At 36.9% G+C, this 12,223-nt stretch overlaps 2 pseudogenes; both read left to right on the forward strand.

Annotated features, from left to right (window-relative positions):
- Nucleotides 1–7,369, forward strand: part of LOC102474661 (ras-related protein Rab-5A pseudogene) — a 34,923-nt pseudogene extending 27,554 nt beyond the window's left edge.
- A 2,923-nt stretch (nucleotides 7,370–10,292) lies between these two features.
- LOC102469128 (peroxiredoxin-1 pseudogene) lies at nucleotides 10,293–11,179 on the forward strand (annotated as a pseudogene).
- The last annotated feature ends 1,044 nt before the right edge of the window (nucleotides 11,180–12,223 follow it).

Genomic DNA, 12,223 nt, shown 5'->3' on the forward strand with positions numbered 1-12,223 from the left:
ATATCTGTCAAGCCCATTCCATTTATAGTATCATTTAAGTCCTGTATCTCTCTATTTATTTTCTGTCTTGAAGATCTGTCTATAGGAGATAATGGGGTGTTGAGATCTCCAAAAATAGCAGTGTTTCTCCTTATCTCTCCTTTTAGCTCCAGCAGTCTTTCCTTCACATATTTAGGTGCACCTGAGTTGAGTGCGTAGATATTTATAAGGGTTATATCTTCTTGCTGGATTACCCCATTTACTGTTATATAATGCCCTTCTTTGTCTCTTCTTACAGTCTTTGTCTTGAAATATATTTTGTCTGAGATCAATATTGCTACTCCAGCCTTTTATTGATTTCTATTTGCATGGAATCTCTTTTTCCAGCCCTTGACTTTTAGTCTATGTATGTCTTTATTTATAAGGTGAGTTTCTTGTAGGTAACAGATAGAGGGTTTCTGTTTTCTTATCCATTCAGCCCGTCTATGTCTCTTAACTGGAGAATTTAATCCATTGACATTCAATGTAATTATCGATATTTCCCTACCTGATTCTCCTGATAACTTCTGAGATGACCATTCCTTCATTCCACTTCTATCAAGTATTCACACCTCCCCAGACCTATACGGCCATTATTCAATTACCTTTTCCCATCTGACATTTTATTTACAATTGACTGGTGGCTGACATAACTAATATTTTCATCCTTTAAGTGAAGACTCTGAGAGTAGTAACGTAGTAGTAACATAAAGCCTAGTTAAGGTCTGTCAATATAGACTCCTTTAAAGTAATTATAGCATTGGTCAGAGTTACAGGGCCATGTTCTCATTGGTTTATCTCTAAGAAGTTCTTCTCTATAATCTGAACTCATCAAAGAATAGGACTATATTAGTTTTATACTGTTATATAACAAATCATCACACACTTAAGTGTTGGAAAAAACACTTATTTATCACCCCACAGTTCTATAGAAATCTAGGCATTGTGTAACTGTTTCTCTAGTCAGGGCCTCACAAGGCTGAAATCAGGGTGTTGGTGAGACTCCATTTCTTTTTGGAGGCCATAGGGAATAATTTCCTTCCAAGCTAATTTAGGTTGTTGGATAATTAATTTATTTGCAGCTGTAGGACAGAGATTCTTATTTTTTCTGCTAGCTGGTGACTGGGAGAATGCTCTTATCTCCTAGGGGCAATTCCTCTCCATTGGCAGTTCACAACAAAGGTGTTTGCTTTATTCTAGGCCAGTCAGAGCACGTCTTTCTGACTTCTTCTGCTCCCAGTCAGAGAAAACGCTCTTCTTTTAAAACACTTAAAATTCAGGTCCACTAGATAATCTCTTTAAGATTAGCTGTGCCACACAACAAATCCTAATGACAACATACCACATCATCTTCATAGTCCTAGAGATTATTCAGAGCACATGTACCAGGGAAAAAAGTCTTAGAGAATCTCTTATAGTCTTGCCTACAACAGGACACATTGTTTTTCCTTTTTAAAAAGGTTCTTTGGGAGCTAGACCCCATGGCTTGGTGGTTAATGGAGCCAGATATCACATGACTGACTATGTTTTGAATTCCAGCCCCAGTGGCTTTTACAATATACAAGGTGCATGAGAGTACATCCATGCCCCAAATCTAGGTGGAAACATACAATGCCTCTCCATAGTCTGGCTTGTTTTACTCAACAGTAAGTCTTCCATATTAATCCACTTCCTGTCAAAACCAGGGTTTTGTTGCTTTTTATGGCTGAATAGTATTCCATAGAGTATATGTGCCATAGTTTTTCAATCCATTCATCTGTTTGTGGCCATATTAGCCTCCAAAGAGGTCTTCACTGTTTTCAGGTTTGATCCCCTACAAATCATTTCTCCAAATCAGAATAGCCATTCTAAAATAGTACTCTTCTAAAAACCTCCTTAAGTAGCTCTCTGATGCTTAAAATGCAATCCAAATATTGTGCAGTAGCTTACTTACAGAATTTGCCAAAGATTTACCCATATTTCTTTGTATTCACTTCCTTTCTTCCTCTATTTTCCTATCATAAACTCAACTACTTGCTCTTTTCACTCTCATTTTCATTTTTGGGGTCTTGTTTGTACATGATGTTTCCTCTTTTATGAGCAATTCTTATTTATCCTTTAGATAACAGTCTCTAGAAAGCCTTGTCTGACTAATGTCCATTGTTTCCCATTGCCCACTCAATTTCATAATATTGAAATGTCCTGTATTTTATTTATATCTCCCATTGGGTGTGGTTTTTATTTTTTATTCTGATACCTAATGACCTTTTAGTTTTTACAACTTTTGAGGAAGACACAAAGACTTCTTTGGGTAGCAAGATTTGCTACTGTCTTCTCTATGCTTGAGTTTATTATAGACACTAAGTTTGCTTGTACATAGTCAGCATTATGGGTTTTTTTTTCTATTTTTATCCTGAAAATAAAAAGAATCTGTCTGGGATCTTTTACTTGTACTTTTATATCTGCCTCTCCAATTAAAAAAAAAGTTTTTCTCAAAAAACAAACAACAAAAAGATCATGTCTATCTTATCCAGCACTGTAAACTCCAACCACTTACAACAGAGGAGAACATTTTAAAAGTGCCTATCTGATATTTGTGGAATGTATTCATTTGAAAATTTGCAGTGTTATTTAGCCATGGGTGTATGCTAATGGGCTGCTTGATTCCAGAATGAAAAAAGAAGGAAAGGAGGTCTGTTTATGTAAACCTTTAGGATAATATTAACAACAGGTTAGAAGGGTGGAATCTGGGCACCGATTCATTAAAGAAGAAATTGATAAACTAAGTGTTAAGGTAGGAAGTCCACAGGTGAGCCTCATCTATACCTGTGGGAACAATTGGACATATGGGTAAAGCACAACTCTGCATATCACAAGGCAGGTCATACTAACATACGTGTTAGAACCAAGAAACTTTAAAGAAGACATTGTTGAATATTCTATACCTTATTAATAACAATCAAAATATTGCTTCTTCAGAAGCCCATGAATATCTGATAACTTTAATAGTACTCCCTTGGAATGTGTGTTTGGCCTCTTACCTTCCTAAAATAACCTGAGGCAGCAAACATTATCCTTTGCCTGACACAGAATGATCTTGACCAGTAAGAGCCCAGTATGAATGAGCAAGAACTGCTAGACCACTAGTCTGAATTTTCTTTGTCACTCAAATTTTATTCAACATTTACTGAATCACACCATCTAAATTAGATACAGAATATAATGTTGGTTGATGCTATGGATAAATCATTAAGTAAGGAAATTTCTTAAGAAGCTTACAATAAAGCAGAGAATAACATACAAATACTTACGTACAGAAGTCAAAAGTGTGAAGAGAGGGCCAGCCAGGTGGCAGGGTAATTAAGGCAGCTAGATCCCATATGGTTGACTGCGTGGTTCAAATCCTGGACCCAGTAGCTTGAAAAACACACCAAGTGTCTGTATATGCTTGCCCAAAGTCTCAAAAGGAAAACAGAGAAGGGATTGTGGTGTGGCAATCTCTCTCCCCCATGAGTGTGATTTCTCACTTGCCCCCCCCCCTCTCTCTCTGTCTTTATCAGGTGAGCACATGTGCCCTACAGCAAACTAAAAGTGTGAAGAGAATATGGAATAAGAAAAGATGCAATTCAGCTGGGGTTAGAGTTGGAAAACATGTTTTTTGAAAGATGCAGGATTTTAGCTGAGCCTTCTTTGAAGAATGAATAGCTCTTCCAAGGGTGGAGGACTAGAGTAATCCATCCACAAATAATAACTTAAAGAGTCATAAGATAAAAATAAACAGAGACCAGCAGATGGCATAATGGTTACATCACTGGCTTAAAACTCACACCAGGTGCATGTGCATGTGTGCCCAAAAGTTCAAGAGGAGGATAGAAGAGAAGGGATTGTAGCATGGCCATCCCCCCAGGAGGTGATTTATCACTTTCTGTCTCTCTCTATCTCTCTGGAGAGCACACATGCCCTGTAGCAAAAATCTTCCTCAAAAAAAAATAAATAAATAAAAAACAAGATAAAAGTAAACAAAAATTGGGGGTGGTGATGAAAAGAGCATATGTGTAAGATGGGACAAAAAATGCGGCATTATCTGTTGAAAATATTTTATAGTTTAATCAACTGGACTAGGGAGAAATGTTCACATAGTGAAATATTCACTTTGTTAGCTAAAACAGGTAATTTAATGTATATAAATAATAATAATAATAATAATAATAATAATAAAGCATATGGGATTTAAGTTAGGTATCTGGAAGGATCTGCTGACAGAGGGGTATGTTAACCCTTGAATTTAAGGTTGGAAAATCTTTTTTATATGCTAGCGTTTGAAAGGAGTATGAGATGCGACCAGCAGTTAGCATAATGACTATGTCCCTGGACTCCCATGTAGTTGACTACAGTTCCTGTCCTGGACCCAGTGGCTTAAAACTCACACCGGACGCATGTGCATGCGTGCCCAAGATCCCAAGAGGAGAACGGAGGAGAAGGAATTGCAGCATGGCCATCCCCCCTGGGGGGTGATTTCTCGCTTTCTGTCTCTCTGTCTCTCTCTGTCTTTCTGGCAAGTGCACGTGCCCTGTAGCAAAATCCTCTAAAAAAAAAAAAAAGAATATGAAATGATTTTGTCAACTAAGTTTGCCTAAAGACAAAATGTATAAACTAGATAACACTTCTCAGAACTTTTTCAGCATGAATGTTCTCAAAATTGGTGATAATTAATGAGGTCCCTATCATAAATATTTTCTTTATTGCCCTTCTTATATTTGCCCTTCCTATAGTCCCACCTCCACCAATTTTGGATTTTTTTTGGTTTCAAAAACAGCTTCTATGTAAAAGAAAAATGAAATCAATTATTTGAATAAAGGAATTTACTGCATAAGGTGTAAAATATATCCAATACAAAAATTAACGAGGCTTTCTATGACTATCAATATTTAGGGATATATATGAATTAATATTCTCCAATGATTAAAATAATTAAAAACCTTCATTCATTTTCTATAACTGTGGATTTTTATTTTATGGCTCTCTCCCCCAATTGGCCATCCTATCCATAATTTTCAAATATATGTATGAATTGGGAGATTTAGTTTTCCACTTCACAGTAACTGATTTCCAGAGGCACTTGAATGATTTTGTATACAAACAAAGTTGCTGCCTGTGTATTTCCTTGAGAAGTATTTTGGAAAATTTTTGATAATGCTGAGTTGAGTCAGACCTATTTAATTTGGTTTGGTCTCAGCTTTCATGAATTTTCTATTTGAGTCAGTGATTTTCAAAGCCCTTTTAGGATTTTTGTAACCTTTCCCTCAAACTTGGAAAGGAATATTGTTAGCTAAAGCCTTTCAAATTACTTTATTTCACATTTAGAGTGTTAAAGATTTTTATCAGGCAGTAAGACCAAACCTGTAGTGACTCAGACTACATTTGATTTAAACTAAACAAAATAAATAAATAAAGGAATTTCATTTTTTATTTTGTCTGTGCTTGACTATAAAGTGTAAGCCATCTTCTCTGAAGAATTCTCGAGTGACCAACTATAATGTTGTTATGATAGATGTATTATTTCAAATATCTTATGCAATCTTTTACTATGACTAAATGCTTATTAATGCTCTAGGTAAACCAATCTATTACTAAAAAAAAATTTGAAAGGGGACATGATATGATGACTACTTAGTGGGACTTAATTGTAGAGAATCTTGAATGCCAAACTGAGAAGTTAGAATTTTATTAAGTGAGGCCAAGCTTAGATATGCATTTTAGGAAAATTACTCTGACACAGTGGGGTTGTGGGGGAAGAAATTAACTGGAAGGTAGAAAAGGTAGATGTATAGTCCATTTTAGGATGTTACAATTTTCCATTTGAACATAATGACTGAGAATGAGAGTTTTAGGTAATAAGAACCTAAACTTGGGGGAGGGGATCAAGTGGCACAGTGGTTAAGGCACTGAACTCCCACGTGGCCAACTGCAGTTTGAATCCCAGACCTGGAAGCTTGAAACTCATGCCAGGTATGTGTGCATGCATGCCCAGAATCACAAAAGGATAATGGAAAAGAAGGAATTGAGCCATGGCCATCCTCCTAGGGAGTAGTTTCTCGCTTTCTCTCTGTCTGTCTCTCTCTGTGTCTCCAGCAAGAATGCGCTCTATACCAAAAATCTCTCTCTAAAAACAAAAAAACACGTAAAAACCTAAATTAAGAAGGTGCAATGAGAGCAAAGAAGGAAAACTGGAAGGTCCACCTCATGGCATTAGAGTTAGGTGCTGTGCATAGAAGGTTAGATCCTACATGGTCAACCCCAGTTTAAATCCTAGCCTGGCAGCTTGAAAAACACAGTGGGCATACCAAAGATCCTGACAGAATGGAGGAAAAATTCCTGCAGTGTGAACACATCCCATTGGGATGGGGGGATGTTCTCACATGCCCACACATGCATACCCTCTGGCAACAAAAAATATTTATTAAAAAAGAAAAGACATAGAGACATTGCCTGACCGGGGTAGTACCACCTCACAAGACCTACAACAGTGTCAGAGCTGCAGTGTAAGAAGACACCACCAACATCACCACTGTCACTGCCACCACCACTGCCTCTCATCCTCCAGCCATGCCTGGGCCTTGCTGCCAAGAAGTGTCATCTCTAGGGCCCAGTGTGCTCTGTTCTCAGGACGAAAAGAACTGACACCTTTTCTATCCTGGAAGTTTATTTAAGAGTGTAAAATTAGGGACATCTCTCAAATTTGGACATGGCTAATCAAAGAGAAATAAGACCCAAAGGGCCAAAAATAAAATTTTTGGCCAATTTAACTAGTACTTCTAGGAGAGTCTGCTGTTGGCAAATCAAGCCTAATGATTCATTTTTTGAAAGGCCAATTTCATGAATTTCAGGAGACTACAATTAGGGCTGCTTTTCTAACCCAAACTGTGTGTCTTGACACAGGAGTAAGTTTGCAATATGAGATACAATTGGCCAGGAGAGATACCATAGCTTAGCACCGATGTACTACAGAGGAGCACAAGCAGCCATAGTTGTATATGATATCACAAATGAGGAGCCCATTGCAAGTGCAAAAAAAAACTGGGCTAAAGCATTTCAGAAGCAAGCAAGTCCTAATATTGTAATAGCTTTGTCAGGAAACAAGGCTGACCTAGCAATAAAAGAGCTGTAAATTTCTAGGAAGCACAGTCTTATGCAGATGACAACAGTTAGGAGACATCAGTTAAAACATCTATGAATGCAAATGATATTTTCTTGGCAATAGCTAAAAAGCTGCCAAAGAATGAACCACAGAATCCAGGAGCAAATTCAGCCAGAGGAAGAGTAGTAGAGCTTCTGAACCCATAAAACCAACAGGAGTCAGTGTTGTGACTAAACCTCCAGTGTGAACTAGCTAGAATATTCTTCTGTTTCCTAAATGTTAATAACAATGAAATTGGAGCATTTAACCAGCCTAGTATGACTTCCAAAAAAGAAGAGACTTATGATGGAGTCTTGTTTCTAATACAGAATTATTTTAAGTGTTTTGAACTTAATTTATAATGACATGCATGTGTCCCTCTGACTAATGTTTCAGCACTAAAAAGGGAAAATGAGAACTATGTGTACAATAATTTCTAAAGAAGGTGAAAGGGAATCATTTCTTATCATTAGGAACATAAACAAATGCCTGACTATATTGACCCACAGTTAACCACCAGTTTCTCCAAACCAATACAGTTGTCATCTATGAAAAAGATTTTGGAATTTATTAATTTGGGTTTTTTAAAACATTATGTTTTTTTTTAAATGAGATTCTGAAGATATTTATACTTAGATACAGTATTCAGGAAAATGGTCATTAATTCTGGTACCTATATTTAAAGCATGCATTCCACATTAGAGGGGGAAAAAAAGAAAACCCAATATCTCCAGAGGTAACAAATAAACATAAGTGGCATCTAAATTATAGCCAGTCTTTTATTTTTTTTTTAAATAGTGTAAAAAAAGTCAAATGTAATACCCTCATGTTTTAGGACTAAGAAAACTGATAAATACATCTTATCTGATGGTGTTTTCTTCAGATTTATGTGAGTTCCTCAACAAAAATAAAATAAACCAGATGTCTGATTTCTGTTAAATCACTGCTGGCCATTACCTAGGTTTTGTTGGTTGAGGACAGGGAGAGTTTTGTTCCCTTTGGACATAATAGTTAATGCACTAACAATCATGTACATTTAAACTTGATTATTTTAAATAAATATAGACTTCAGTTGTACTGTAAATAGGGTTCTGCATTGAAGCCTTCACATATTCTTACTTTCTATAATATTTATATGATATTTTATTAGTATTAATTATTATTATTAATATATTCAATCATTATAAATCACTTAGTTTTTAAAGAGATTTTACCCAACATGATATCCGCCACACAGTAGATGAGTTGAGATTGCTATACATGACTTCATCAACAGGCAACAAACCATATCTGTGTAACACAAATGCTTTACTTCTCTGCATTTTCCCAAATTTCCCTTCCTGCACTTTTCTCCTCTCAGACTCTCCTTCCAATTTGTCCCCAGTGTCCATAACAAATTTTAATGCTTTATGTCCTCCAGTCTTTTAATCTCTACCGTGGAGTGTAGACAGTCAGTATATGTTAAGTGGAGACATACAATGTCTCTGTTTCATAGCCTGACTTGCTTCACTCAGCAATAAATCTTCCATGTTCATCCACTTTCTATAAAATGCCAGGGCCTTGTTGTTTTTTATGGCTGAATAGTATTCCATGAAGTATACACGTCACACTTTTTCAATCTATTCATCTGTTTGTGGACATTTGGGTTGGTTCCATGTCTTAGCAATCGTCAATAATGCTGTAATGAATACAAATGTGCAAGCGCTTTTCTTATTGAACATTCTCCTGTCCTTTGGGTAAATACTCAGGAGTAGAATTGCTGGATCATATGTTAGTTCTATTGGAAGGTCCTTGAGGAGCCTCCATATTATTCTCCATAGAGCTGGACCAGTTTACATTCCCACCAACAATGTAGGAGTGTTCCACATTCACCACATCCCCTCCAGAACTTACCATTTTTTTTTAAATCTTCACCATTCTGACGGGGGTTACGTGTTATTTCATTTTGGTTTTGATCTGCATCTCTCTTATGATGATGGGTGCTGAGCATTTTTCATATGCAGTTTAGCTGTTTGTATGTCTTCCTTAGAAAGTTGTATATTCAGTCCATTTTCCCATCTTTTAATTATGTTAATCATTTTATTTCAGGTAAGGCACTGGAGTTCCCTATGTATTCTGGTTATAAGTCTCTTATCTGAGGCATAGTTCACAAAAATTCTCTCCCATTCCAAAGGTTGCCAATTTACACTAATTACTGTGTTCTTTGCTGTACAGAAACTTCTTTACTAATGTAACCCCACCTGTCTATTTTGGGAATTATTTCCTATGCTTTGGGGGTATTGCTTAAGAAGTCTTTGGCTATTCCAATGTTTCCCCAGTGTTTTCAATCAGTAGTTTTATAGTTTGCAGTCTTAGGCTTAGATCCTTGATCCACTTTGAATTGATTTTTGTTAATGGTGACAGGCATTCAGATTCATCTTTCTGAAGGTGGATATCCAGTTTTCCAGCACCATTTGCTAAACAGGTTTTACTTTTCCCACTAGATCGACCGGTACCCTTTGTCAAAGATGAGTTGGCTGTGTGTTTTGAAGTTTATTTCTGGGGTCTCTACTCCGTTCCATTAGTCTTTGTGCCTGTTTTTGTGCCAATACCATGCTGTTTTGTACTATATTTTGGGGTAAGGAAGAGAGATGCCACCCACTCCATTATTTTGCACAGGATGACTTTTGCAATACATGGACTTTTATGATTCCAGAAAAATTCTATGATTGTCTTTTCTAGATCTGTGAAGAATGCCTCTTGTAATTTCATAGGAATTGCATTAAAATGTAGTTTAATCTGGGTAGAATTGCCATTTTGATTATATTACTTCTCCCAATCCAGGAACATGGAATGTCCTTCCACTTTTTTGTTGTCCTTTTCAATTTCTTTTTTAATATTTTCATAGTTTTACTTATAGAAGTCTTTAACTTCCTTGGTTAGTTTTATTCCTAGGTATCTTATACTTTTTCATGGCTATGGTAAATGGGATTACTTTCTTCACTTCTGTCTCTGTCTACTTGTTGTTTGTATACAGAAATGCAAAATATTTTTGTAAGTTAATTTTGTATCCTGCCACTTTGCTGTATGCATTTATTACTTCAAAAAGTTTTTTTGTGGGTCCTCTTCCTGGCTGGCCTGAGTTGTTTCTCTTTGGAACCTCGAAGCTGCTGATAGCAAAATGTCTTCAGGAAATGCCAAAATTGGGCACCCTGCCCCTAACTTCAAAGCCACAGCCTAACCGACTACAAAGGAAAATATGTTGTGTTTTTCTTTTATCCTCTTGACTTCACTTTTGTGTGCCCCACGGAGATCATTGCTTTCAGTGATACGGCAGAAGAATTTAAGAAACTCAACTGCCAATTGATTGGTGCTTCTGTGGATTCTCACTTCTGTCACCTAGCATGGATCAACACACCCAAGAAGCAAGGAGGACTAGGACCCATGAACATTCCCTTAGTATCAGACCCCAAGCGTACCATTGCTCAGGATTATGGGGTCCTAAAGGCTGATGAAGGCATTTCCTTCAGAGGCCTTTTTATTATCGATGATAAGGGCATCCTTCAGCAGATCACTGCAAATGACCTCCCTGTTGGCCGCTCTGTGGATGAGACTCTGAGACTAGTTCAGGCCTTCCAGTTCACCGACAAACATGGTGAGGTATGCCCAGCTGGCTGGAAGCCTGGCAGTGATACCATCAAGCCTGATGTCCAAAAGAGCAAAGAATATTTCTCCAAGCAGAAGTGAGCACTGGACCAATGTAGTGCTGGGCTGCAGTGGGAAGCCATGAGAACAAGACCTCTTTTGTATCTTTTTCATGTTTAAAATGCAAGACTTAGTTTCAGCCAAGATGTGTGGGCCACAACAGGCCTGTCCTATGTGGGTTGGGGAGGCCACCTTTTCTTTTCATTGGTGGGAATGGCCTGAGTTGTCTTATGGGGTAGGCCATCTGATGTGTATGATGTACCAGTAGTGGGATGCCAGCCCGTTGATGTTTTTATAGTTTCTATTAAACTTGAACCTGAGGGGAAAAAAAGTTTTTTTTGTGGATACTATTGGGTCTTCTATGCACAAAATCATGTCATATGCAAACAGAGGTAATTTCAGCTCTTCTTTCTCTTTTGGAATGCATTTTATTTCATTCTCTTGTCTGATAGCATTGGCTAGGACTTCTAGAACTATATTGAATAGGAGTGGAAAGAGGGGGAAGCCTTCTAAAGGAGTGGAGAAAGTGGGTATTCTTGTTCCAGTTTTTAGTGAAAAAGCTTTTAGCTTTTCCCCACTCAGTATAATGTTAGCTATATGTTTTTCATAGATGGGCTTTATTATGCTGAGAAACCATCCTTCTATGCTGATTTTACTGACAGTCTTAATCATGAAGTAATATTGTAGCATGTCAAATGCTTTTTTTGCATCGATTAAAATGATCATACGGTTTTTCTCTTTCTTTCTGTTGATATGGTGTATTACATTTATGGTTTTGCATATGTTGACCCACCCTTGTATCCCTGTAATAAAGCCTGCCTGGTTGTGATGAATAATCTTTTTTATATGCTGTTGAATATGGTTAGCAAGTATCTTGTCGAGAATTTTTGCATCTATATTTATCAGTGATATAAGTTTGTAGTTTTCCTTTCTTGTCATATCTTTATCTGATTTGAGAATAAGGGTGATGGAGGCTTCATACAATGAATTTGGAAGTGTTCCTTCCATTTGGATCACTAGAAACCATTTGAGTAGAATAGGGGTTACCTTTTCTTTAAAAGTTTTGTAGAATTCAGCAGTGAAGCATTCAGGATCTGGAATTTTCTTTGTTTGGGAAGCTATTTATTACTGATTGAATTTCATTACTTGTTACAGGTCTATTCAGGCTTTCTGTATCCTCCTTAGTCAATTTTGGTAGATAATACATGTCCAAGAATTTGTCCATCTAATCCGAGTTTTCTTCGTTGTAGGCATATAGTCACTCATAGTATCCTCTAATGATGTTTTGTATTACTATTATGTCTGTTGCAATGCTGCCTGATTCATTGCAAATTTGATTTACCTGGTTCCTTTCTCTCTTCTTCT

Source organism: Tupaia chinensis, unplaced genomic scaffold (genome assembly GCF_000334495.1).
Source record: "Tupaia chinensis unplaced genomic scaffold, TupChi_1.0 Scaffold143976_1, whole genome shotgun sequence".
Classification (NCBI taxonomy): Eukaryota; Metazoa; Chordata; class Mammalia; order Scandentia; family Tupaiidae; genus Tupaia; species Tupaia belangeri.